This window comes from Peromyscus maniculatus, chromosome 2, assembly GCF_049852395.1.
Source record: "Peromyscus maniculatus bairdii isolate BWxNUB_F1_BW_parent chromosome 2, HU_Pman_BW_mat_3.1, whole genome shotgun sequence".
NCBI classification, from domain to species: Eukaryota; Metazoa; Chordata; class Mammalia; order Rodentia; family Cricetidae; genus Peromyscus; species Peromyscus maniculatus.
In genome coordinates this window covers 145,094,505-145,121,942 of record NC_134853.1, presented here as the reverse complement: position 1 = coordinate 145,121,942, position 27,438 = coordinate 145,094,505, and the positions used below count along the sequence as shown (strand labels likewise).

Sequence of the window (27,438 nt, the reverse complement as noted above, 5' to 3'; positions counted from 1 at the left end):
TACTAAGAGTCCTAACTAAGAGTCCTAACTTAAGAAACAAAATATAAGGCAAACTTTTAAGAGTGCTCTGATGAGAGTGCATGGGCAGAGCCCCCAAACGTGACCTTCTGCTTGCCTCTAAGGTGTATGCCGGGACAATGCACTAAGGGACCAGAGTGTAGGTAGACTAAGTAAGCTGCAACCTTTCCCTACAGGACCAACAGCAGCACAAGCTGAGCATGCCTGACCACACACAAGTAACGCACACAGTCATTTGCCAGTCTCATGACATCAGCCAACGTAGTGGTGAAAATTACCAAAATTTTCATCAAGAGAGAAATATCCTAACTGGATTACCTGAATGACAACCCTTACCAGGCCAAATAAATACAGGAAAACATGCAATAGTGTTCTATTGTAGGATGATATAGATATTGTAGATGATATATATATAACAACATGATCCCAGATTCTCAGCTGAACTATTTCAGGCATGAAATTGATCTTCTTGATTGTTACCTTTGACAAAATCAGTTTTAAACGGAAGTTGTTTGACCTCTGTCTTAGTTAGGGTTTCTATTGTTGTGATGGAACACTGTAACAAAAAGAAACTAGAGAGGAAAGGTTGTGGTTTTGTTTTTCCACTTACACTTCCATGTAACAGTTCATCATCAAAAGCAGGTAGGGAAGAAACTCAGAGCAGGAACCTGGAGGCAGGAGCTGACGCAGAGGCCATGAGGGGAGCTGCTTACTGGCTTGCTCCTCATAGCTTGCTCAGCCTGCTATCTTATAGGACCCAGGACCTCCAGCCCAGAAGTATCTCCACCTACAATAGGCTGGGCCCTCCCCCATCAATCACTCATTAAGAAAATGTCCCACAGGTTTGACTGTCCACAGCCAATCTCACTGAGGCATTTTCTCAATTAGGTTTCCCTCCTCTCAGATGACAAAGTCCTCTCTCCACCCCACCCCCCAGGACTAGAGATTAAACAGGGCCTCAGACATATATGCAAGTACTCTACCATTGGGCTATCTCTTCATCCACTTTTTTTTTTTTTTTTTTTTTTTTTTTTTTTGGTTTTTCGAGACAGGGTTTCTCTGTGTAGTTTTGGTGCCTGTCCTGGATCAATCTGTAGACCAGGCTGACCTCAAACTCACAGAGATCCGCCTGGCTCTGCCTCCCGAGTGCTGGGATTAAAGGCATGCGCCACCGCCACCGCCGCCACTGCTGCCGCCGCCGCCACCACCACCACCACCACCACCACCACCATCACCACCACCGCCCAGCTCTTCATCCACTTCTAATCTTTTACTTGGAGGTTCAGGATGGCTCTGAACTCACTGTGCACCAGGCAGACACTGAACTTGAATCCTCTCAGTCTCCCTAACAGCTGGATTACAGACCTTCCTGCTTTCCTCAAATTTCCTATGGATCCCAGGATAGCATTGAGCTCCTGTTTCTCCTGCCTCCACCTCTGAAGTGCTAGGGTTGAGGTCACAACGATACCCCACTGGGAATGCCTCTTGGAACTTCCTGCTGACCCACAATAGATGCTCTCTCTCTCTTTTATCAGCTTAGCCCTGTCCCTGAAGTTATAATATAGAAAATACACTTGAGAGCTGGGAGATGGCTCAGTAGTTAAGCACTTACCACACAAAGGGAGGACCAGATTTTGGACCCTAAGAACTCATGTAAATGCCAGATGGGTGTGCCTCGGAAGGCAGAGACAGGAGGTGCCCAGAACAAGCCAGCTAGCTTTATCTCTGAGCTCTGTGGGATTGTGAGAGCTGCCTCACAATGAATACATTGGAAGAGTGATAGAGGATGATTCCTGACAACCTCAAACCTCCACATACACTTCTGCAGAAACACATGCCAACATATAAAAATGGAAAAGAGAAAATGTAAATATATATGTAATATGTGTATGTGTGTATATTTGAAATACAGATAGAAAACATGCAATAGAATCAAAACACTGATGAATAAATACATCTGCCTATACACATAACTGAAAACACACTAACTAAAGCAACAACCTGTTAATTGGCCAAAACCAACCTGACTCCCACGAGATTTTCACTAAATATCCAACAGACTAAATGTGGACACTAATCAACTGGGAAATAAAAAGAAGATAAAGGAGGCTTTTAGACTACTGAGTCAGAAGTTCTATGTATGGAAGCCAGACTGCCATTGTTCGCTGAAAAATGAGAGCTACATTGGCACCTAACACCAGACACAAGGCAATTTAGAAAACCAGAGAAAATAGAACTTCCTTAAGAAAAGATGAATAAATAACAATTCTGAAATAAAGATGAAGCTACCGAAATATTCTGTGTCCTTATCCACCTTCCCACAGTCATCCACAGCAGGAGTCCTGGTAATAGCTGTGTCTTACAGTCATTGCTACGATCAATAAACTGTGGCTTAGGGACTTATAAACTTTGGTAAAAGCTGAGTGTGACAGAACACACCTTTAATCCCAGCACTTGGGAGGCAGAGGCAGGTGTATCTCTGTGAGTTTGAGGCCAGCTTGGTCTATACAGTAAGTTCCAGGGACAGCCAGGGCTACACAGTGAGATGCGCTCTCACTAAATAAACAAATCAGTAAATATTGCTAGCTACCTTTGTATCATCGAAACACCTCTGAAATACATGTTCTGAGACAGCAAGGATATAGAAAGTCTTCAGATAGAGCTGTCCCTTTACTAACCATCAGAGACACCACAGTGGTAACAGAGTCGTGAAAGGTAATGAGTGTGTTGTGATCATGAACAAGCCATCCGCCTATCGTCTCTTTAAAAGCACACTAACATTCACAGGCGAGCAACTGCATAGAAGAGATGCAGTGGACATAAGAAATGTCCCAAGTATTCAACAGCCACTAGCCACCAAAGAATCCACATTAGAGAAAACCTCATAAATCCAATGCATGTGGAACAGATCTTGGGAAAAACTCTGTCCTTTCAACATCTTCAGAGAGCTCACAAGTCAGAAACCCTAGGAATGTCATAGCTTGGTGATCCTTTGTTCTGAAAGCAGTCCTTACTCATCAGGAGACTGCATTTTAGAAAGACATCTTTTAGATGTATAAAATATGGGAAAGTTTTTAGACATAACTGTATTGAGCTATTAGAAATCCAATCCTAATAAAAATCAGACAAGAATAATATATGTAATAAAGCCTTTAGTGCCTCCAAAACAGAAGCATGAATTCTAAACTCTCCTGGCCTTGGAGACTTTGGAAGCCACCAGTTCTGTGCTGTGAGGTCCTGCTCCCTAAAGTCACTGAGTTTCACCTCTGCAGCAAGCATCTCTGGGATCAGGTGCAAGTTCCTGTCTGTTGCCCTCAGTCCAGGGAATCATCCTAGCACAGAGACATCCTAACTGGCGTTCGTGTAAAGACTCTGGCATCCATTGCCAGACAAACCAGTCTCAGGCAATCCCTATGCTCAGAAGAACAGGTATGAGCAACACATAAGGAAACGAAGAGTTTTCTGGGGAAGGGATGAGACCACTTTCTGTCCTCTCTGCCTAACCTTTAGAAACCCAAGGTTCACAGACACTCCTGTTGAAGGAGCTACTGAGAAATAGAGGGGAAGCTACCAGGGCTGAGCTCTGTACAGAAAGCGGTCCAGAAAACAAGAGGAGTCTGAATGAGATGATCAGAGTAACCCGACTGTGGACATGGTACGTCTGTCAACAGGAAAAGATGGTTAGGATTAAGTAGAGTAAGCAGCATCCAACTGTTGCAGGATATACAATAACACTGTGAACCCCAAGTTTGCGTTTGTGTTAGTTAAATAAAACCAACCTTAACTGGGCAGTGGTGGGGCTCGCCTTTAATCTCAGCACTCAGGAAGCAGAGGCAGACGGATCTCTATGAGTTTGAGGTCAGTCTGGTCTACAGAGTGAGTTCCAGGATAGCCAGGGCTACACAGAGAAACCCTGTCTTGAGAAACCAAAAATAAATAAATAAATAAAAAATAGTAATAATAATAAAATCAACCTTGGGTCAGGAGGTGGAGCTAGAAATGAGTTGACAGAAAGTAATCATAGAGAGTCAGAGGGAATTGGGAAAATGGATAGAGATGCACAGGAAGTAAGAGGGAGGGACTTTTGGTTTAGCACAACAGAAGAGATGCTTTCTTTCTGAGGTGGCGAAGAGGGAAGGTCAGCTAGTTGCTCCTCAACCTCCCTGAGCTAACAGGTTTTCGCCCCAGCCTCTGAAATAGAATGATAGAGATTTAGTTAAAACCACATTGGGCGGCAGCAGGAGGCGGATCCGACAGGACGTAAAAGTCTCACCAGGCAATGCCAGAGAATCGGGCCAGTAACTGCGCAGCCACAGTTAGCAGCTGAACAGCAGTAAGTCAAGTTTAGTCACTGTGCCGGAGATAAAACAACGTCCACATTCTCAAAAGCGAAGAATACTAACATTTGGAAGGGATGGAAAAAGGAAGTCTGGCACACCCTAACGCCACGCAAGAGAAGTGAAGTCAAATGGTTCAAAATGAGAAACAGCTAAAAGAGATTTATGAGGAACTTAGGAAAACGTGCCATAAACCGGAGGAAGACCTGTTGATGTGGAGTAGGTCCTTCCAAAAGCACAAGGCACAGGCTGTAAAGCCAGGGTTTGTGGTGAGACTCCTCACTGGATGGTCAGACAGGTCAACCATTTCCAAGAAGAAAATCCCTTCAATTATGAAGTAATCAATCACAAGCTCAGGCTGTTGGCAGGTGTAGGGACTGGGATCTAGGGGTCTGTGAGGATTCCTGGATGAGAAATATTGGTTTGAATCTGAGAAGACATTTCTTCTTTGTGCATGAAGGATGATCACTAACTTGTGACCACTTCTCTGGTGATTCATCAGTACGAAGAAGTCTCAGGCTGGGTGGTGGTGGTCCCAGCCCTCAGGAAGCAGAGGCAGGTGGATCTCTCTACGTTCAAGGCCAGCCTGGTCTACAGAGTGAGTTCTGAGGTAGCTAGGACTACACAGTGAACCCCTGTTTGGAAAAAAGAAAAGAAGGCTGTGGGGCTGAAGAGACGGCTCGGTGGTGAAGATCAGGTATTGCTCTGCAAAGGAGGAGAGGTTGGCTCCCGGCACCACATGGTGGCTAGTAACTGCTCTACCGCAAGTTCTAGGGGACTGAATACCCCTGTCTGACCTCCTCAGGTGCTGCACTCAAGTGCACCAACCCATAGTCAGACACACACATATACACATAATAATTAAAAAATAAAACATGTTTTTTCTTTTTGTTTTTATTATTTATTTATTGGGGTTTTTTTTTTTGTTGTTGTTGTTGTTGTTATTTTTTGTTTTTGAGACAGGGTTTCTCTATGCAACAGCCCTGGCTGTCCTGGAACTCACTTGTAGACCAGGCTGGCCTCAAACTCAGAGATCTACCTGTCTCTGCCTCTGGAGTGCCAAGATTAAAGGTGTGCAGCACCACCACCCGCCATGCTGGTGTGTTTTTTGATTTTAGGATTGAAGTGGGAGTTTTGAGGAAAGTTTGTTTTTTCAATTGTGTGTGAGTGTGTGCACATGTGTGTGTCTGCTCACAGAGTATTTGTGGAGATCAGAAGATAACCGGATGGAGTCAGTTCTCTTCTTCCACAATGTGGTTCATAGGAATGGAACTCAAGTCAGCAGGATTGGCAGCACACACCTTTACCTACTGAGCCATCTTGACAGTCCAAGCAGCAGTCTTTTTTAATATGGTCAAAAGTTCCCTTATATATAGGTACCCTGAGGGTTCCTTGCGTTTTCCTGTGACTGGCCAAACACAATTAGGGTAAGTCAAGAACCTGCCTGTGTGTGTTTAAGTTCCTTGTCTCAGGAAGCCCTTCTCAGACAAAAAAAGCTAAAACCACACTATTCTCTTTTTTGTTTTCTCTTTTTGTAGGGTTTATTATTATTATTATTATTATTATTATTATTATTATTATTATTATATGGGAAGATATTGTGACACTCAAAGTTTTGGTGCATTTTTTCTAAATTAAAACATCTCTTGTGCTTTATTATAAAGAAAAGCCTTTAGGAAGACCTCAACTTTTATTAGTCATCAAATCATACATACAGGAAGGAAACCCTATCACTATGTGGAAACTCCATCCTTTGCTGAATGTCAAAAACCTTAGTTGAAACAATCCTGTCAATGTGATGGCCATGGGAAACTGTTAATGAAGAGCTCAGTCCTTAGTGAACAGGAGGGAACTCATTCTGAAAAAACACTATCACCTGCAAAATTTGGGGAAGCCTTAAGGCACAGCATATACATCTTGTTGAACTTCAGAGAATCTATATATTATGAATATAATGAATTTGGAAAGTTTTCCCCCAAAGTTCAGTCCTTAAACAATGTAAGAAAATTCATGACAGAGAGTAACATAATTGATAAGAGTGCTTGCCCAGCAGGCACAAAGCCCCAGCACCACATAAAAGCAGGCATGGTGACAGGAGGTAGACACAGGAGGATCAGAAGTTCAGGATCACCTTCAGGTACACAGTATAAACCCAGCCTGTGATACACAAGACTTGGTGTTGAAAGGTTGAGAGAGAGCCAGAAAAAGAATAGATCACCAAATGTAGTTAGATGTAGTAAATCACGCAAAAGTTGTTGTGGGAATTCATTCCATTCAACCAGTGGCTTTTAAGGTATCTGACTCTATCGGCGTGGTCTTGTCTGTATGCATGATCACATAAGAGGAGAGAAAGAGGGGTCACACTCTCTCTTGGGGTGAGGAGACTGGATCATACACACACACACACACACACACACACACACACACACGCACGCACGCACGCACACACACACACCTTTGACTATCAGAAAGGAAGTATTCAGTAGAAGCAATACGGCTCAACAGGTAAAGGCCAGGTGACTTGAGTTTGATCTGTCGGACCCACATAAAGGTGGATGATGAGAATGAACTCCATCCACAAAGTTATCCTCTGACCTCCACATGCCTGCCTGACATGAATGCCCAGGCACCTCATACATGCATGGGTGTGCCCATGCATGCACATACACACATAAACAAATATAGAAATGTAACAACAAATTTAGGACCGTGTGCAGAAGTTGCTTCTTTCCTTCTACCATGTGGGTCCTGAGGAACAAACTCAGGTTGTTTGGCCTGTTGGCAGGCATCTCTACCCACTGAGCAATCTTGCTACCTAAGCAAAGCTTTTCTTTCTTTCTTTTTTTAAAAAAATATATATTTTATGTATTTATTTATTTTTATGTGCTTTGGTGTTTTGCCCACATATTTGTCTGTGTGAGGGTGTCAGATCCCCTGGAACTGTTGTTACAGTTGTGAGCTGTCATGTGAGTACTGGGAACTGAACCTGGATCCTCTAGAAGAACAGCCAGTGCTCTTAACCTCTGAGCCATCTCTCCAGCGCCGAAAAGCTTTCCTTAAAGGGTCAGATAGTATTTTAGACTTTGTGAACTTTAAGGTCTCTACTGCAACTACTTAATTGCCATTATAAAAAAAAAAAAGCAACCAAAAAGAAAACATAAGTAGGGTTGGAGAGATGGCTCAGCAGTTAAGAACACTGACTGCTCTCCCAGAGGAGAGAGTTTAATTCCCAGCACTCACATGACAGCTCACAACTGTCCTTAACTCCAGTGCCAGGGGATCTGACACCTTCACACCAATGTACATAAAATAAATTAAGGAAGGAAGGAAGGAAGGAAGGAAGGAAGGAAGGAAGGAAGGAAGAAAAAAAGAAAGGAAGGAAGGAAGGAAGGAAGGAAGGAAGGAAGGAAGGAAGGAAGGAAGGAAGGAAGGAAGGAAGAAAACATAAGTAATAGTCAGATAATGATGGCACATGCCTGTAATCCCAGGGCTCAGGAGGCAGAACCAGGCGGAGATCTCTGTGAGTTCAAGGCCAGCCTGGTCTACAGAGTGAGTTCCAAGACAGTCAGAGCTGTTACACAGAGAAACTCTGGCTCCAAAAACAAAACAAACAAAAAAACAACAAAAAAGAAAACATAATTAAATATGGCTGTTGTAATAAAACTTTTATGTACAAAACCAGGTAACAGGGGTAAGTCAGGAGAGTTAAGGGATGAATACAATCAAAGTGTGTTATATACATTTTGAAAACACATAATAAAACCATTCTTCTATATTATTAAAAATATCTTAAAATATGTTAAAAACAAACAAAACAGGGAGCAGCCAATGTAGACTCCTGGGCAGTATGTAGACCCTGGTTTACTTAATCTATGATAGTATATCCTCTGTTTTTTTCTTTTGTTTTGTTTTGTCTTTTGAGAAATGGTCTCTTGGGACTGGAGAGATGGCTCAGTGGTTAAGAGCACTGACTGCTCTTCCAGAGGACCCAGGTTCAATCCCCAGCACCCACATGGCAGCTCACAACTATATGTAACTCCAAGATCTGACACCCTCACACAGGCAAAATACCAATGTACATAAAATAAGAATAAATAAGTTATTTTAAAAAAAAGAAAAGAAAAGAAATGGTCTCACTTCATAGTCTAGGCCAGCCTTGAAATCACAACAGTCTTCCTATCTCAGCCTCTGAATACTAGGGTTATAAGAGTGAGACAACATACTCAGTTCCTCTTTTTATTTTTTAAATGCTTATTTTTATTATTTTTAATTTTGAGAGTGTGAGCATACAGAGTGTAGGTCCCTGGAATCAAGTTACAGGCAGCTGTGAGCCACCTGACATGGATGCTGGAACCCAAGCACGTGCTCTTAACCTCAGAGCCATCTCGCTGGTCCTACTCTTTTGCATTCTTGGTATTTTGTAGCAGTGTTCTTTTTTTCCTATGATTGGTTTTAGTTTATTAGGTTTATTGATTTTTCTTTTTTCTTTTTAACACATGGGATTTTTATTTTGTTTTATTTAAAGATTTATTTACTTATTATGTATAGTGTATCCTTGCAGGCCAGAAGAGGGCATCAGATCCCACTAGAGATGGTTGTGAACCACCATGTAGTTGCTGGGAATTGAACTCAGGACCTCTGGAAGAGCAGTCAGTGCTCTTAACTGCTGAGCCATCTCTCCAGCCCTGGTTTATTGATTTTTCAAACCACATTTTATTTTCATTGTTTTTTTTCTCTATTGTCATTTGTTTGCTTGCTTTTTGTTTCATTAATTGCTCTTAATGTATTATTCTTTTCCAATTTTTTCTTTGTTTGTTTTTCAAGACAGGGTTTCTCTGTGTAGCTCTGGCTGTCCTGGAACTCGCTCTGTAGACTAGACTGGCAGAGATCCACCTGCCTCTGCCTCCTTGGCGCTAGGGATTAAACGTGTGCGCTACCACCACAAAGTAGTAGTGTACATTTCTAAGCCCATTCCTTGGGAGGTTAAGGCAGGGGACCACTGTGAGCTCCAAGCCAACCTGAGCTACAGAGCAAGATCCTATCTTTAAAAAGCAAAAAAATAGGCCGGGCAGTGGTGGCCCACGCCTTTAATCCCAGCACTCAGGAGGCAGAGCCAGGCGGATCTCTGTGAGTTCGAGGCCAGCCTGGACTACCAAGTGAGTTTCAGGAAAAGGCGCAAAGCTACACAGAGAAACCCTGTCTCGGGAAGAAAAAAAAAAAAAAAAAAAAAAAAAGATGTACATCATGATAAGTATGACCACACACTGAAGCTGAAATTGGAAGGCTGTCTCCTTGGCACCAAAACGCACTTTAAAAAAAAAAAAAAAAAGCAAATAAATAAATAAAATAAAATAAAAAAAGTTTAGCCATTCTTTACATAAAACACCAACACAAAACAAAAACAGTATTTTATCATTATTAAATGCTACTTAATATTGCTTAGTTACTTTTCTCATTATTGTGACCAAATACCTGAGAAAAAGTAACCCATGGAAGGAAAGGTTTGTATATGCCTCCTGTTTAGCAGAGTGCCGTCCACCATGGAAAAGCATGGTCTGCGGTGCTGACCAGCAAGCAGAGAAAAGGGAATGCCAGGACTCAGCAGGCTTTCTCCTTTTCCCTTTTTTTTTTTTTTTTTTAAAAAACAAAGTCTGGGACCAGAGCCTATGGAACAGTGCCATCCACATTCAGAGTGGGTCTTCAGTTCAACCCCTCTGAAATGCCTTCACAGATACACTCAAATGTGTGCCTTATTAATGTGCTAAGTGGCTATTAATCCAATCAAGTTGACCACAGAAATAAGCTATCACATGGGTAGTTCCATTGGGTAGTCAATAAATAGAAACACAGGAAAACAGTTCTTCTCCAGCCAGTCATTGGATGAGGATAATTCTTCTTCTTGGATGATGAAAAGATAATTAACCATCTCAGACACTAGTTCTAACTTCAGCTCTGAACACCAGTTACTAGAAGCTTAACCTTTGAAGGACAACTTAACCTCTCCAAGATTCGTTTCTGCTGCTCTTGGAAAACAGTCTGTGAGAGGAGAGGGCAGGGGCACTGGGGGAGTCAATATTGGATTCCAGAAGTAATGTGGATAAAAGGTGAGATGAAAATAAACTCCAATTTTAGATCAGTTCCTCTTCCTGCCCACGCCTCCATAGGCTGCCTCTGCTCCCAGGGCTTAGGCAAAAGCAGTATTAAATGCTTATAGAACAGGGCTTACAGTTGGTAGAGCCCGAGACTGAACCCCTTTGAGAACGGCTGGAGCTGACTGTGGGTAGGAACACGTAGAAAGCTCAGCAAGGGTAGGAGCAATACGCAAAGCTGATCACTGTCTATAATGACGGCAAAGCAAAGAAGACAGGGCTCCCATATGTGTTACCTGGATGATCCCCAAAACAAGAGGCCCTGGAACTAGCAGTGCTCCTTCTCATTACTACTCAAAAGGCAGAATTCTAATAAATCTGGCACAAAATCTAGACCAGGTTCCATAATTCCAAGTAGCAGAGTAGAAATTCTGCAGAATAAATGAATTATTGCCAGGAGGAAATTCACTAAATACTTTCAGTAAGCTGTGAACAACTCTAGAAATATTTCGATACACTGCAGTTGCCTCTGGCATTCTTAAAACTCAGGCAGGTAACAAGCCTGATTTCAGGAGGAACTTGGAGATCACTGGCTAGCAAGCAAGCACACAGGAGTAGAGACAGAACGCCCACTACCTCAGAAGCCACACTGAGAAAGTACCCAGGGAATTGAACCAAATCCATCATATTGCATCCAAAGGGGAGGGCTATAGTGGTGGAAATAGAGCAGGGAAATAGAAGCAGTGTTGCTTCAGAAAAGAGAAAACCCAGAACAACTGATAAGTTCTTCCCTGGGGTGGGGCTTCTGCAGAAAACAGCACAAGGAGAGGACTATATAGGTAAAATCTGCACATTTCAGTGACTGTTTGAATTTATCGAGGTTAAATTATTTTTATGAAGTCTCATGATTCTGTAGCAATGCTTAGAATTCGTCGAATGTTTTCCCCTGGACCTATTAATGACCGAGTTTTAAGCAGTAAAGCAGCAGCCTTAGATCGGTGCTGAACCTGTGGACTTTGGCTCTATACCATCTCCCTTCCAGCAGCCATCCTCACAGACATGCTGCATCCCAGCCAAGATGGCCACCACAGAAAGCTGGGAAACACAGGCACACCCATTAGAACCGCTCAGAAACCCACAGAGGGGTACGCCCACCTTCCTTTTGCTGTCAGGATGTCTGTCACCTGCACACCCACGGATAAACCAATACAAAGATGGCGCCACAGTCCTCCCCATACCAGTTTTCTTCTGTAGAGCACACTTGGAAGGCCAGGCAGGGGGTAACAAAATCCTTCAACAGGGTGCAATTAGGTATTATGAAGTTTGGAAAAGGCCAGAGTAATAACCATTGCCCCCTCGCCTCTTTCTCAAAAGGGCCAACACTTTTATTTTCTCAACTGCACACGTCGGACTGAAGGTAGCAGCTGCCTCACAAAGCAGTCCTTTGAAAAGAAAATAATTGCTATGCGCTGCCTTCGCCGTGTGCCTAGATTGTTAAGAGCACAGTTTGTTAAATGTTACGGTGTAGGTAACTTGCTGAAACTAAACTCTCTGCTAAACAAGAGTGATTAGGCTTTGATTCCTTTCCTTGACTGCAGTGTTTTTATGTTACCATGGCCATTATGACAAACTCCCTAGGACATGGCTGCCAACACGTATGTCTCTGCTGCTCTTTACATTAACTCTTGATGATCTGTAAAATGAAAAAAGGTTTTCAAGTTGGAGGGATGGCTCAGTGGTTAGGAGTGGTGGTGTCACACACCTTTAATCCCAACACTTGGGAGGCAGAGACCCTTCCAGGCCAGCCTTAGCTATAGAAGTGAAGACAAGGAAAGAAAAAGAAAAAACAAAAAGCATCGGCTGCTCTTCCAGGAGACCCAGGTTTAATTTCCAGCACCTACTTACAGCTCACACTGCCTGTAACCCCTGCATTTCTTTCCTAGATGGTCTCTGTTTATCCATTCCTGAAGTCTCCTTCTGTAAGTGCTGGGGTTGTACCTTGTAGCTGTGGGTTCACAGGCTTGATGAGACAGTCATAGAGTTTCCTTAGCTTTTCAAGTTCAGCCAATGTTTAAATAAATCGGTGGGGTTTTTGTTTTGTTTTTTGAGACAGGATTTCTTTGTAAAACAGTCCTCAGTCCTGGCTGTCCTGGAATCACTCTGTAGTCCAGGCTGGCCTCAAACTCACCTGCCTCTGCCTCTTGAGTGCTAGGATTAAAGGCATGCGCCACCACTGCCTGGCAAATCTGTTATTTTAAGTGGTAAAACTGAGCAGAAGATGTCAGCTCCAGTATGGATCACTTGGGTTTTAGTCATTTGAGTCCGGTTTTAATGCTGATGAATTTCCTTGGAAATCAGTTTTGAAGTTAGGCGTGGCAATGATGCCGGCAATCTCCACACTCAGGAAGCTGAGGCAGGGGGACCTGAGCAAGACCCTGTCTCAGAAAAAAGAGGAGGGAGGGGAGGGGAAACTGAGGGACGCAGGAGCATGATGAGTTGTGTAGAACAAACCTGAAGAAATACCAAGTGTCTGAAGTGATCACTGAGTGATGAGTCAGCTGGGAAATAGGCTTTTTTGTCAAAACCCTAATCTGGAAAGTCCTTTCTTTTTTTAAAAAAAAAAAAAAAAAAAAAAAAATTATTTATTTATTGTGTATACAGTGTTCTGGGTGCGTGTTTGCCTGCAGGCCAGAAGAGGGCGCCAGATCTCATTACAGATGGCTGTGAGCCACCATGTGGGTGCTGGGAATTGAACTCAGGACCTCTGGAAGAGCAGCCAGTGCTCCTAACTGCTGAGCCATCTCTGCAGCCCCTGGAAAGGCCTTTCCAATCACAATGTAATCCTTTCTTTGTGAAAGCACCAACCAAATTTCAGTTCCTTGAGTCATCTATTTCAGACCGCTCCACTTCACTTCAAGGTGAGAGAGGTTTTCACCATGGAACTTCTGAACACAGTCAACAGTGGAGAATAGCTCCCTAGTTCACCTCAGCAGAGAGCTATCCATCACTGTTGACACCTGGGCTACTCCCCTGTCCTTTGCCTGAGGAAGGAACAAAGAAGATTTTAAAACAACACAAAGTTCTGGCTACCTAAGCAAAAACATGGGGCCCATCCTATCTCAATTTTAACTCAGCTTCTGCCTGCTACTCACTAATAAATGAAAAGTTTGCATTAATTGGATATAGTTGTCATTGCGTTTCAAAAGGCCCATCTGTCAAGGTTTAGCCCAGAGCCATTTTTTTCACATTTTTCCAAGTGTTAATCAAATCACTGGGATATCTGAAAATAGCTCTCTTACCATAAAATCACCTGCTCTGAAACAATCCAGTCATCAGGAGCTTTCTAATACTTACAGGCAGATTGAAGGCAAATGATTAAAACATGCACTTAAAAAACAAACAAACTGTAACTGGGGGCTTACACTGCGCATCTGATGTACTCAGAACCCTGCCTTGCCGCTTCTCCCACCACCTTATGACTAAAAGACTCTAGAGAACGCTGTCAGCCAGGAGAGCACGCCTCCAAGCCACAGCGTGAAGGAAGCCCACACCTCTCCATGTAATGCTGTCTTTGTACTTCAAAAAAGCACAGGTATCAAAGTGACAACAGATAAGCTCTGGTTTATATATAAAAGTGCAGGCTGTATAAAGAAAAGAAAATGCAAAAAGCCAAAAGCACCTAGATATGATGCCGAGGATCCAGCAATTCCCGTGAGGTTCCCGTGACAATGACATTGTTAAGACACTGCAGTTGATTGCCGTCTCCGACTGCAGTTCTTATGAGCTGATAAATTATTTGCATTCAACTACAATCACACCAGCCCCCTTCTGAAACCCACACAAAGAACCTTGAATCAGAGCCCTGCTTTGTTTGGAGGAGATTTTGTTTCCCACCCCTGGTTTGTTTTCCTGCTTTTAAAGAAAAGGTCATTTAGAAGGCTACAGAAGAGACATACAGATTAAATAAATTAGCAATAAGCACGAAAGGAAACAAGGAAAAATACAGCTAGCTACAAAGTGTTATTTCAGCAGATATGGCGAATAGAGAAAAAGTTTGTCAATTTATCCATTGAAAGCCTCTCTTTTTTTGCAGCATTATGTAAGTGTCATAAAAAATTAAAAAAATAAAACATCTGCAGTAGGCTGAACTGGGACATATGAGGACTCGATACAACTGAGCTTCCAAACTTAAATATCTCAAACCACTTTTTGCTTATAGCAAATCAAGTGCAGAGCTGCAGATGCCTTCTCATCTGTGTGTAAATGAAAGCGGAGCCGTGGAGTAGTTAGTATTCTTAGAACTTCTGAGAGCCAGTTTATTTAAATTAAATCAAAGCCAATCTGTATCTGTACAAAAATAATTTTCTCAGGGCTCTGACTCTCTAGACGCTACAGAGCTGCAGTATTCTCCCTCCATCCCACCCTCTGAGATAGAGAAGTGAAAAGAGCTGGGCAGACTGAAACCACTTCAGATGGATCCAGGAGAGGGAGGTTCAAAGGAATCAAAATAGCCCATGTCTCACCAGCCACCTGCCACAGAGCAGGGTTTGGCTCCTCTCTGCCCTATTCTTCATGCTCCCACAGCACATCTTGGAATTTATCATGCATCTGTCTTTTCTACTTGTCCCCTGCCTCCATACTGTGAACTCTAATGGCAGGAACTGGGTTCTATTTTAGCTCGGTACAGTATCTGTTGACCTAAAAAGTATCTATAGTATGTAATAACACTAACTTTTAGTTCTCACTAATCATTTGAATGGCATGTCTTAGAGGAGGGCTGGAGAGACAGACACTTCCACTGGTGAGATGCCTACTGTGCAAGCATGAAGACCTGAGCTCAGACCCCAGAACCCATATGAAAAGCCAGGGGCAGTAGCGGAGACCCAGCTCTGGAAGGGGCTGGTGGGGAGTCAGTCAGACCCCTGTAACCCAGCTCTGGAAGGGTGCTGGGGGGGAGTCAGGTAGACCCCTGAGCTCACTTGCCAGCTAATCTAGAGTCTAATCAATTGATGCCCCAGTTCAGTGAGAGGCTTTCTTTCAAAATATATTAGTAAGGTCAGGCAGGGTAGCATGTGCCTTTAAACCAGCACTCAGGAGGCAGAAGCAGCAGATCTCTGTGAGTTTGAGGCCAGCCTGGTCCACATAGTGATTTTCAGGCCATCTAGGGCTACATAGTGATGACTCTATCTATAAATAAATGAATGAATGAATGAACAAATAAACAAACAAACAAATAAATACTTAGAGACAGATTTAAAAAGACACTGGGCATCAACCTCTGGCCTCTACCTGCATAAGCACACATGCATATGCACCCACACAGACATATATACACACCCCACACCAAAAAATAAAATTGAAAATAATAAATATCTTAGAGAACTTATTAAAAATGAAGATAGGGACATAGGGTTATATGCCTATGATAGAGTATTTGCCCAGTATGCTAGAGACCCTAAATCCAATCCCCAGTACTTAAAAAAAATTAGTGTATTTCAAGCTTCCAAGTATAACAAACACTCATAAGAGCCAAGGATTACAGATATCAGAAAAGTGTTACTCAATGCAATGTTGATATTTATGTCCCTTTATCTAGTACAGATATTGGCTTTACTTTTATGCCATATATTTTGATACATTGTTCTTTATCCTCCTATAGCTCCACTTTCAAGTTTCACAATTTATGCATTGTACTGACAAAAATAGAAGTCTGAATAAATTGGTCAAGGCTCCTGACCACTAATTATCTAATATGAACTCTCTCTAAACACAGAGAAATTGCTGTCCGTGTCTATGAAATGCATCATTTGTATGTTGAGTTAAAAGAGATTAATTCCAAGATAAAGTCTAGGCAGGGCATCAGAATCATGTGTCATGTGTCACGTGTCATGTCTCTGGCCCTCCACCCCACAGAGACACATGGAAAACTCTGGAAGTCTGTGGTACCCGGGCTTTCCCTCCCCACAGTTTTCTCCCCACTGATGGAGGTCGCCAAGCTGCCAAGTACTTCCTACAGGAGTACCAAAGGGGGAGGCGAAACAGTTCAATCAGAACAGCCTGGGAAAGGAAAGGAGAGAACCCTTGTCAGGGAAGACTCCAGAGAGAGAGAAGAAAACTTTTGCTTCTGCCTTGGCCATCCTGGGTAAATAACCCCGTTCCAGGTCAGCTTTACTGTGCTGAAAGGCCAAGCTTCCCACCCTTTAACCTTTCACGGAAGAAACAACATTAAAATCCACCTTGTTATTTGGAAAGTAGCTTGTGAGAAATGTCAGCTTCTGAGCACACCCTGGGGAGCACAGTGGAGGGCAACTCTGAAAGCCAAGCAGCAGAAGCTGGTAGAGGGAGCACACAGGGAGAGGGGAGCTTGATGCTGCTGTGCAGACTGGCCCCGCAGGGTACAGGTTACTTGATTTTCTGAAATGGAATATGGCTCTTGAGTGCCTATCTACAAGGCAGCTTTATTTATTCTGATTAAGACTCATTCACACTGGCAGGCCCATTTCCATAGCCTCCAGCTGACTCAGGTTGCTTTAGGTCAATAAACACTGAGGGTTTTTTTTTTGTGGGGGGTGGGGGGGTGGGGTGGGGAGTGGGGGTGGGGGGTGCGGGTGGTGGTGGACATTTTTAACAGGTAGATGGCAGTTCTCTTAAAATTGTAAAACCTGAATCAGAAATGAAGACTACAAAAGTAAAACCAAATCAATGTAAACACCACTCCTCTTCACCAAGCCCGTGAACAGTCCAGTCACTCCCTTTATTACCTACAAGTGAGAGAATTCAGGAGCACACATTTATCTCAAACTCAAATGTGTTGCTGGATTAGAATCAAAGCAAAATGACAAGCCATTTGGAAGATCATTCCTAAAAACCCATCTGCTGAGTGAGTTTTCAAAGGAGAACTGGGACAAGATACTCTGGGCACCATCTTTAGGGACAGAGTCTCCAAAGCTTCAAACAGGCCTTGGCCAGGGTTCCTCTGCTTCTTACTCCTTAGACAACTTAACTCCCCATTTTCAGGGTAATTTCTTCTCATCTTATAGTATTGTCTAGCTTCCCTTTGTGATTGACAGGGGAATTCAGGATGCTAAATAACAAACTTGAAACCAAAAAGACAAGAACATCCTGATGCAGGTAAGATCTTCGGTATTGACTGGCTAGGTCTATCCAGTGCCCATGAATGGCTACCTCTAAATGTGGAGCAAAAACTGTACCTTTAGTATAGTACCTGTCCTATCTCCAGATAAGTATTCTCACTGCTGAGTAAGGGATGGGGGTTGAAAGAGAATGGGAGACATATGCCTGCACAATTCTGACTTGTGGTACAGACAAATTGGTTGAACCCAGGGCCTCCTGCATGCTAGGCAAGTGCTCCACCACGGAGATGTATCTCCAACCTCTTTGCTTTTTTGATGCATCACATGGTTCAGGATGGCCTAGAACTCCCCACCAAGCCCAATTTCCATTACCCCCTCAGCCTTCTGAGGGAATTACATGCAAATGTTACCATGTCACGCTTCTATCCACATAATTCTTAGTGGAGTATTACTCTACTAAAACTAACTTGAGGCATCAAATGGCTCAGTCTCAGGCCAGGCATGGCAGTACACACCTTTGATCTAGCACTGGGAATGCAGAGTGGATCTCTGGGAGTTAGAGGCCAGCCTGGTCTATATGTCAAGTTCCAACCAGGGCTACAAGTGAGATATAATAATAATAATAATAATAATAATAATAATAATAATAATAACAATAATAATAATAGTAACAGCATAGTTTCCTAATTCCTAGAATTCTACAAGGTACACGGTGTTGTCATTGTCATTGTATTACCTCGAGACCATAAGGAGACTTCAAACTGCCATTTTTTTGGTTGTGAGCCTAGCCTTTAATGGCTGAGCCATCTCTCCAAAACTGCCATTTTTTAGTGTGCATGGGTATTTTGCCTGCACGTATGCCTAGGCACCATAGGCATGCAGTATCCCAGGAAGCCAGAGAAGAGTGTTAGATCCCCTGCAGTTACAAAGCCACTATGTAGGTTGCTGGGAATCAAACCCAGATCCTCTAGAAATGCAGCCACTGCTCTTGATTGATGAGCCATCTCTCCAAACCCAAACTCCAAGTATTCCTTGGAAAGAGAATTTCCATTCCCCAGGAATGTGAAAGATATCAATAGAAAGAAGGCCAATGAGGGCAGAAACCAATCTAGTCACTACTATATTTCTAAGGCTTATAATAGCTAGCACACAAAAACTACCCTTTGAACAGAGGAAGAAGGGACTAACTCTGCTATCTACTTCCAACACAAAATCCCAAACTAATACAGAATGAACTCCAGTCAAAAACTATGCTGAGCCAGGTGTGGTGGCATAACTCTGTAATCCCAGTGCTGAGGTAGGTAGAGGCAAGACGGTGGCAAGTTTGAGGCCAATGTGAGTAGCATAGCAACACTCTGTCTCAAAAACTAAGAACTACTATCCTGACCAGAAGACAGAGCCAGCATGGTCTGGCACGTGACTTTGCCAAGCATGAACACATCATCACGCTGAGGGAAGTGAATCAGGGTGGAGGCCACGGTGGTGGTATGGCAGCAGAACATAGTCCTCCAACAGAGGAGGAGGAAGAATCAACAGGCGACCTGTGCTGCTGCTCCTCAGAAACATACCACGCCATGGAGAGTACCTAACAGTTCATTCACGCACAGACGGGAACCCATGCTAAGCTGGTACAGAAATGAATGGGAGCCTACTTTCTCTGACAATGCAGAGAGGCACTGCCTACATTATACTTAGAAATGGAGGCTGAGATCCCACCAGACAGAGATGTAACCCAGCACAGAACTCAAACTTGCTCTGGGTCACTCTGAAATTAAACAAGACTTTCACCAAATTGAATTCCATATGAAAATAAATACTGCTAACATTTATTGACTGAATCTAAAAGTAGGGTGAGCCCTTTGCATGAATATTTCATGTAATCCCTACAACAACCCTACAAGAGGTCCTTTCATTCCCACTTTATAGATGAAGAACCTGATGGAGTTTAGTCATATCAGTCCATAAGAAGCCCAGGACATAGGCTTGTCTGACTCTTGAGCCCATGCTCTTGGCTGAGATCTACCTCTTGCTAGCTTATGAACAGGCAGGTAGTCAAGACCAATTTTTTTTTTCAGACAGGGTCTCACTATGTAGCCATGGCCAGTTTGGAACTTGCTATGTAGACCAGCCTGGTCTTGAGATTACAAAGCTCCACCTGCCTCTGCTTTCCAAGTGTTGACTAAAAGTATGTGCCACCATGCCCAGCAAGACTAATTGTTATATATCCTCTCTGAAACATATCCAGTACTGTCTGCAGTCAACAGTAGCTCTGGGAGCTTAGCCACGTGGGCTGACTCTTATTATGGAAGCCTCTGGGTGGAGGATCAGAAAGACAGCTTAAAAAGGAGACACACAAGTGTAGTGGTGCATACCTATAATCCCAATACTCAAGTTCAAGGCCCACCAGAGCGCTCTCTCTCTCTTTCTCTCTCTCTCTCTCTCTCATACACACACACACACACACACACACACACACACACACACACCCCATGTACACAAAACAAGCAGATCCTAGGGGCTGGGGGCTGTAGCTCAGTGAAAGAGTAGTAGAACTATGCTTATCCTAAGTATGACCCTGGGCCCAACACACACACACACACACACACACACACACACACACACACACACACACACAAAATAAAAAAACAAAAATAAATCAAGAGCCATTAATTTTAACTCAAATGTCTTGGCACTGCTTGGGTGGAGACAGGTGTCTGGGTACTGGTCACATGCACTGAGCACATTCCTGGCAGTTTCTGACACAATGCTTTAAACTAGCAGCTAATCCAAATACTGAGATTTTTATAAAATCTACAAAACAAGCCAAAGGCTATGCTTTGACCTGTAATCCTTTTAATTTTTTGTGGGTTTTTTTGTTTTGTTTTGTTTTGAGACAGGGTTTCTCTGTGTAGCTTTGGAGCCTTTCCTAGAACTCACACTGTAGCCCAGGCTGGCCTCGAACTCACAGAGATCCGCCTGGCTCTGCGTCCCGAGTACGGCTTTTGTTTTGATTTTTTTAAACCCCACTGCTGCCTTATCATTTCTTCCCCTAAAACGTCCCCAAGAAGAATCAATTTACAATTGCTTTAAATCGTGCCAGGTTTACTGCCAATCACTCCATTTCCTCACCTCTCTTCACTTCCTTGCCCAAGTTAGTAAGTTTGTTATGTTTGCATAGTTTCTAAAGGGCACAGAAAACCCACCAAAATACTGTTTTCCAAGATGGAAGATGATTATCTGTCACCTCAGAATGGTTAAGCCATAGATGACAATTTCATGTCATCAGGAGAGAGGCTAACTGTGGGAACTCGGACCAATCTTACAAACTTGCATCAGTAAGTGTGATATAACAAGACCCCTTAGACTTGCTTATGCCAGTTAGCTGAACTCGAGAATCAAAAGGCTTCACAGTTTGTGTCAACAGCCAGAAAACTCTCCTTTCCCCTGGCCGCCATGAACTCAAGTCATTATCCTACAATCTAAGGAGACAGATTGAGAATTAATAATTCATTACCTTCCTGTACTGCAATATAGTTAAGAATATAGGACAGTTTGGCAGGAGAAAGTTCCTGCTGAAGGCTCATTGCTGGAAGAGATATTCCATTAGTCATCCACCTTAAATCGGGTGCCCAGCACATAGAAAATAAAGTACCTAAAAAGGCTCCCGAAAATGCTTTTCCCTGAAAATAAGACGAATGCATGTTCAAAATACATCACATTCTTTAAAAGAAAAAAAGAGATGATTTGCTCTTACTGGCATAAGAGGGCTACAGACCACAAAGGATAACAAAAAAGGAATAAGGAGGGCAGTGGGGTCAAGAGCAACAGCTGCTCTGGCCCTGGGTCAGGTGCCAGGAACACTCTGGCATCAGGGACACTTATCTGGACTCAGGGACACAAGCACAAAAGGACAGAGTGGCAGCTAGAAAGGAAGAGACCTCTTGCTGAGCCTGGAGCCATCTTTGTGTCCCATCTGCATCTCTGTGGGTTCTGAGGTTATCAATCTCTCCATGCAGAACCTTGGACCGATTAGAATACAAGACACCGCAGTTAGGGAACACAGAGATCAAAATTTCACCTTTACATTACAAGTGATAACAGCTGGAGAGCATAGTGGGGATGTGAAGCCACACCTTTCTTCTGTTTTCCATATGAAATTAAATGTACTCAACTGTGCAAATGCAGGATGACCTGGGAGAAGTAGGCCAGCTTAGCATGGTGGGGCAAGAAGTCCTCAAGACTGGCCACTCCACACAATGGGAGTCATTTCTAACTTCATGCACCAGAAAGAAAAATCCCTGCCATTTGTGAAATGAATCAGATAGAGAAAAGGTAGGTGCATTTTCCTCCTTGGACACGAAGAGCCCACATAATAGCCTGTTTGAAAAAATAAAGCAGAAAAGACAACACAACCCAAATGCTCAAAGGGGTGTATGGTTACTTTAACATCAGAGCTTGTTGCCTACTCTATGCTACTTGCTGGAGAGGTAACTCTAAGCAAGACAGTTTCATGGAGCAGATACACAGTTAAATCATCATAGTAGACTCCTGTTCCTAATCAAGATGAAGAACTCAACACCCCATCATAACTACTATCTACCATCCCAAATACACCAATAACTGCCATCTACCATACAGTATACACCACAACTGATATCTACCATACAGAGTACACCATACCTGCCATCTACCACACAGAATATTTGCAACAATCAATAATAAGGCTGCATCCCTAAGAGAAGGAATGCTTGAAATGACCCCACAAATGCCCAGTTCTCTGTTAAAGGGCGGTTTCCCCACTGTAGCACAGAAGGCTGGAACCTAAGCAGGACAGGGTAATCTCCCTGATGTTGGAAAAGCAGAGATCGGCATTTGGCTAAAATTTGAGGAAGTTGTCGTAAAAAGATGGGGTGGGGGCAGCAATCCTGTGAGAACCAGTCTGTGGCTAAGGACTGGACTACAAACAACATATAAAGTAAGATCACCAGGTGTTTTTTGTTTGTTTGTTTGTTTGTTTTTTCAGAGCTGAGGACCGAACCCAGGGCCTTGCGCTTGCTAAGCAAGTGCTACTACCACTGAGCTAAATCCCCAACCCCACCAGGTGGGTTTTAGATCAAGAATGATACAGGATTGAGAAGCAAAGAGAATCATTAGGGGTCAAGCAGTGCTTCGGATAGGAGGCAGGAGCATGCTGGAACTCAGCCCTGCTAGTGTTAAACATTTATATTAGCATCATCTGCTAGTGGAGACAGGAAAAAAAGACTTGCTTTTATGGGTAAGACCTACGCTGCAGTTCTCTTCACAAAGCCTAACACTACAGCATACAATGCAGGGTACACAGAGAGCTACATGGCCATCACGAGAACTTCACCAAGGAGTGCAGACCAGAAGTCTCAGGGAGTTTCAAAGAAGCTTGTTTATGTGATTCAGAAAACATGAGGCAGAATGATAATGACACACGCAGCAGAATGGAGCATAAAAGCATGAGATGAATGATGATCTTCTGATATGGAGGAGGAAGAAACAGAGAGTGACTCAGATTTCTACCTCAGAATCTGGGTGGAGATGCTCTTTTTATATTTATAGGGAATAAAAGAGAAGAAAGAAGAAAAGACCTGGCTTCCGTTTTGACATATTAAGCTAACGGTAGTTATGAGACATCTCGTTGGAGATGTGTGACATCCAGGTGGCTAGGCAGTTTGGTGCTCAGCAGCAGTGACAGATCTGGGAGTGGTAATCACAGAATTATCAACTGAGGGAGTGAGAGAGACTGCCGAAGTGTGTGTGACAGAGTGGGGGGAGTTTGAAACAAAACCCTGCAGAGCAAAAAGTTGAAGAGACAAGCTGAGGAGGGAATGAGGAGGAAAGTAGTTGAGAGTGCTGAATATCAACTGGGGGAACCAAGAAGATGGTGTACTTGAAGGCAAGCGAAGACAGGGTCTCGAGAAAATAGACACAGATGCCAAAGCTGCACACATGAAAATCTTTTTAAAAATTTCACAAGGAAAGCAGAACAAAGGAGAACTAGGAATCAATCCATCATGTTCAATACCTAGTGTGATTGTTCATACAACATTAACTGGACAGGATCCAGAACCACCCGGGAGACAGGCCTCTGGGCACACAGGCGAGAAATGATCTAGATGAGGTTTAACTGAGGTGGGCAGTAACACCCATGTGACCCCAGACTGAATGAGCACCATTACTCTCCAATTCCTGGCTGCCTACACGCTCTGTCCAGGTTCCTTCTCGGACACCGTGATGGATAATGTGTCCTTACACTGTAGGCCAAAATGAACCCTCCTTCTCCAGAGTGCTTCTTGTCAAGTGTTTGGTCATAGAAACAAGAAAAGTAACTAATACATCTGTGTAACCAAGGGAACAGCTGACAAATCCTCAGCGAGTGGCAGATGTCTCCAATGGTAACCTAAATGTCACACTCTTAACCTTCCAATTAAGAGAGGTACACTAGCCTACTGGATTAAAAAGCAAGATCCAACCACCAGAGTCTCTAAGAAACACATCACCCTAGCAAAGATATCTACAGACTAAGTATGAAAGGACGGAAGTCAATTTATTAAGCAAAAAAAAAAAAAGCCAAAACCAAGCGGGCATAGTTGTTTTATACCTGGTAAAACAGACTCTAAACCAAAACTAGAAAAGATTTTAGCTTTTTGTTTTGTTTTTCTGAGATGAGGTCTCACTATGTAGCCCTGGCCTCAAACTCATGAAGATCCACCTGCCTCTTGGTGAGTACTAGGATTAAAGGCGTGCACCACCATGCCCAACTAGAAAAGATTTTTAAAATGCCACTACACATTAATAAAGAAAAAAAATTTAAGAAGACATAAAATTATAAATAAACATACAGCAAATGTTGGGGCTCCCAGTTTAAACACAAAACACTAATTGCCAAGAAAGGATAGATCTTGACACAGTAATAGCAGGTGGTTTCAATACCTCACTCTCATAAAAAATAGGACATCAAGAGCCAGCAAGAAGGCTCAATGGATAAAGGAGCTTGCCATCAAGCCTGTCAAACTCAGTTTGATTCTGGCACCCATGGGGTAAAGGAAGGCCTCTAACTTCTACATAAACACTGGTGTCCATGTGCACACACAAACATACACACAAATAAATAAATACATGTAACAAGCAAACAAAAATAGATCATACAGACTAAAAATCAGTAAAGAAACTTTAAGAAGTTTCTTTAATCCTTTAATCCTAGCACTTGGAGGCAGAGGCAGGCAGATCTCTGTGAGTTTGAGGCCAGCCTGGTCTACAGGATGAGTTCCAGGACAGCCAGGGCTACACAGAGAAATCCTGTCTTAAAATAGAATAAATAAATAAAATAAAAAATAAACTTCAAGGCTTGAGTTACAGCATAGATGGTAGAATGCTTGCTTGACACAAGGCCTGGCTTGATCCCCAGCAGCACATAAACCAGGCATGGTGACACTTTTGCAATCCCAGCACTCAGGAGATGGGGGCAAGAGGATCTGAAGTTCAAAGTCATCCTCAGCTACAGAGTGAGTCTGGGATACATGATAACCTCTCAACAAAACAAATTGTCATTTTTCTTATTCAAAATCTATTTGTGACTTCCCCCATAAAAATAAATATGAGTTCAAGTACTTTTTTTATAAACAGTTCAATGTAAAATATATATAAAAATAAGAAACTTCTGAGTTAATCTGCACAATAGATCAAGTGGACCTAAGAGACATTTACAGAATGTTCCATCCAAGAGCAAAGAAAAAATTCTTCTCAGCCAACCAAGAGAACTTTCTCTAAAACAGGCCATAAAGCAAATCTTATAAAATAACTTCTTCTATTGTAACACAACATAGTGGAATAAAACTTCAAATAATTAACAAGAAAACCATAGGTAGTATATAAACATTTAAAGACTGAACTATAGATTCTTGGATGACCAGTTGATAACTAAAGAAGTGAGAGAGGAAATTTAGAAGTTTCTGGAACCAAATGAAACGAAAACACAACTTACAGAACTTTTGGGATACAGCAAAGCAGTTCTAAAAGGAAAGTTTATGGCTTTGAGTGCTTATGTGAAAGAGCAGAGACATCTCAAATAAATTATTTAAGTTCTTAGAAAAACAAGAACAATCTAAATCCAAAAGTAATAGATAGAAGTAAATAATAAAGGTCAAGGCAGAACACAGAGAACCAGCCAGATGCCTATCAAGAGACAAATGGACAAAGATAATGAGGCACATATACACAATAAAGCTTTGTTCAGCCATAAGGAATGAAATTACATGGTTTCCAGGAAAGTGGATGGAATTGGAGAGCATCATGCCACCAGATTCAGAAAAGCAAGTATCACCTGTTTTCTTACACAGAATCTAGGTTTTATATATAGTATATGTATTACATATACTATATATATTACATATATATGTAAGATATATATTTTTATTTCATATATATGTGTGTGTGTGTGTGCGCGCGCGTGCGCGTGTAAGGGGAATTACTTGGGGGAAGGAGAGATGGGAGAAGTAGTAGGGAGTGAATATAAACAAGATATAATAATATATGTGTACAAAAAGGATATTAAAACTTATTATGGGCTGGAGAGATAGCTCAGAGGTTAAGAGCACCGACTGCTCTTCCAGAGGTCCTGAGTTCAATTCCCAGCAACCACATGGTAGCTCACAACCATCTGTAATGAGATCTGGCACCCTCTTCTGTATACATAATAAATAAATAAATCTTTAAAAAAAAAAAAAAAAAAAAAAAAAAAACTTATTATTCTGCCAGGTGGTGGTGGCGCACACCTTTAATCCCAGCACTTGGGAGGCAGAGGCAGGTGGATCTGTGTGAGTTCGAGCCCAGCCTGGTCTACAGAGCGAGATCCAGGAAAGGCGCAAATCTACACAGAGAAACCCTGTCTTGGGGAAAAAAAACAAAAGGACAAAAAACAAAAAACTAAACCCTCATTATTCTGTACACTAAAATATTTAATAAAAAAGTTAAAACTCTGAACTGGTGAGATGGCTTGGTAGCGTAAAGTACTTGCCATGCAAGCCTGACAACCTGCCTTTGATCCCTAGAAGCCAAGGAAAGGTGGTTATCAGAGAACCAGCTCCACAGAGTTGTCCTCTGACCTCCACATGTATGACATGGTATGCATGTGTCCATATGTACATATCATAAACACACACTAAAAGTGATTTTTAAATATTACTTCATATTTGCTTTTTACTGATCACTTCAAAATTTTATTTGGGGCTTCTCTTATGTATACATAGACATTCACATAATATTAGTTGATATAATGTATATATAAGTACATGTTGGTCACAACTTCAACTTTTTTCTAGATTATAGAACATAATCAAGAAAATTTAAACCAGGGCTGGAGAAATGGCTCAGTGATTAAGAGCACTGATTGCTCCTCCAGGAGAGCTGGGTTCAATTCCCAGCACCCACATGACAGCTCACAACTGTCTCTAACTCCAAGATCTGATACCTTCACACAGACATACATGCAGGCAAAACACCAATGCAATAAAATAAAATAAATAAATTATTTTTTTAAAAAAAGGAAATTTAAGCCAAGTATGGTGGTTCATGATTATAATCCCAGTGCTTGGAGGCTGGGACATCAAGTGCTTCAAGGTTAAGGTCTGGGTTATTCAGTCAGTTCCAGGCTAGCCTGGGCTACAAAAGCTAGACTTTGTTTCAGAGAAGCCCCACAGCAGAACCGGGTACATGGCTCATCAACAGAGCACTCACCTAACACACACACACAAGCACTGCAGAAAGAATGGGGAAGGGAGGGCTGGAGAGATGGCTCAGAGGTTAAGAGCACTGACTGCTCTTCCAGAGGTCCTGAGTTCAATTCCCAGCACCCACATGGTGGCTCACAACCAT

The 27,438-nt window shown here is 42.5% G+C and overlaps 1 protein-coding gene across 6 annotated transcripts in view; it reads right to left on the bottom strand.

Annotated features, from left to right (window-relative positions):
• The window catches only part of Kiaa0319l (KIAA0319 like), a 104,902-nt gene that overhangs the window by 67,569 nt on the left and 9,895 nt on the right, over nt 1-27,438 (bottom strand). The gene's annotated exons all lie outside the window — the stretch shown is intronic.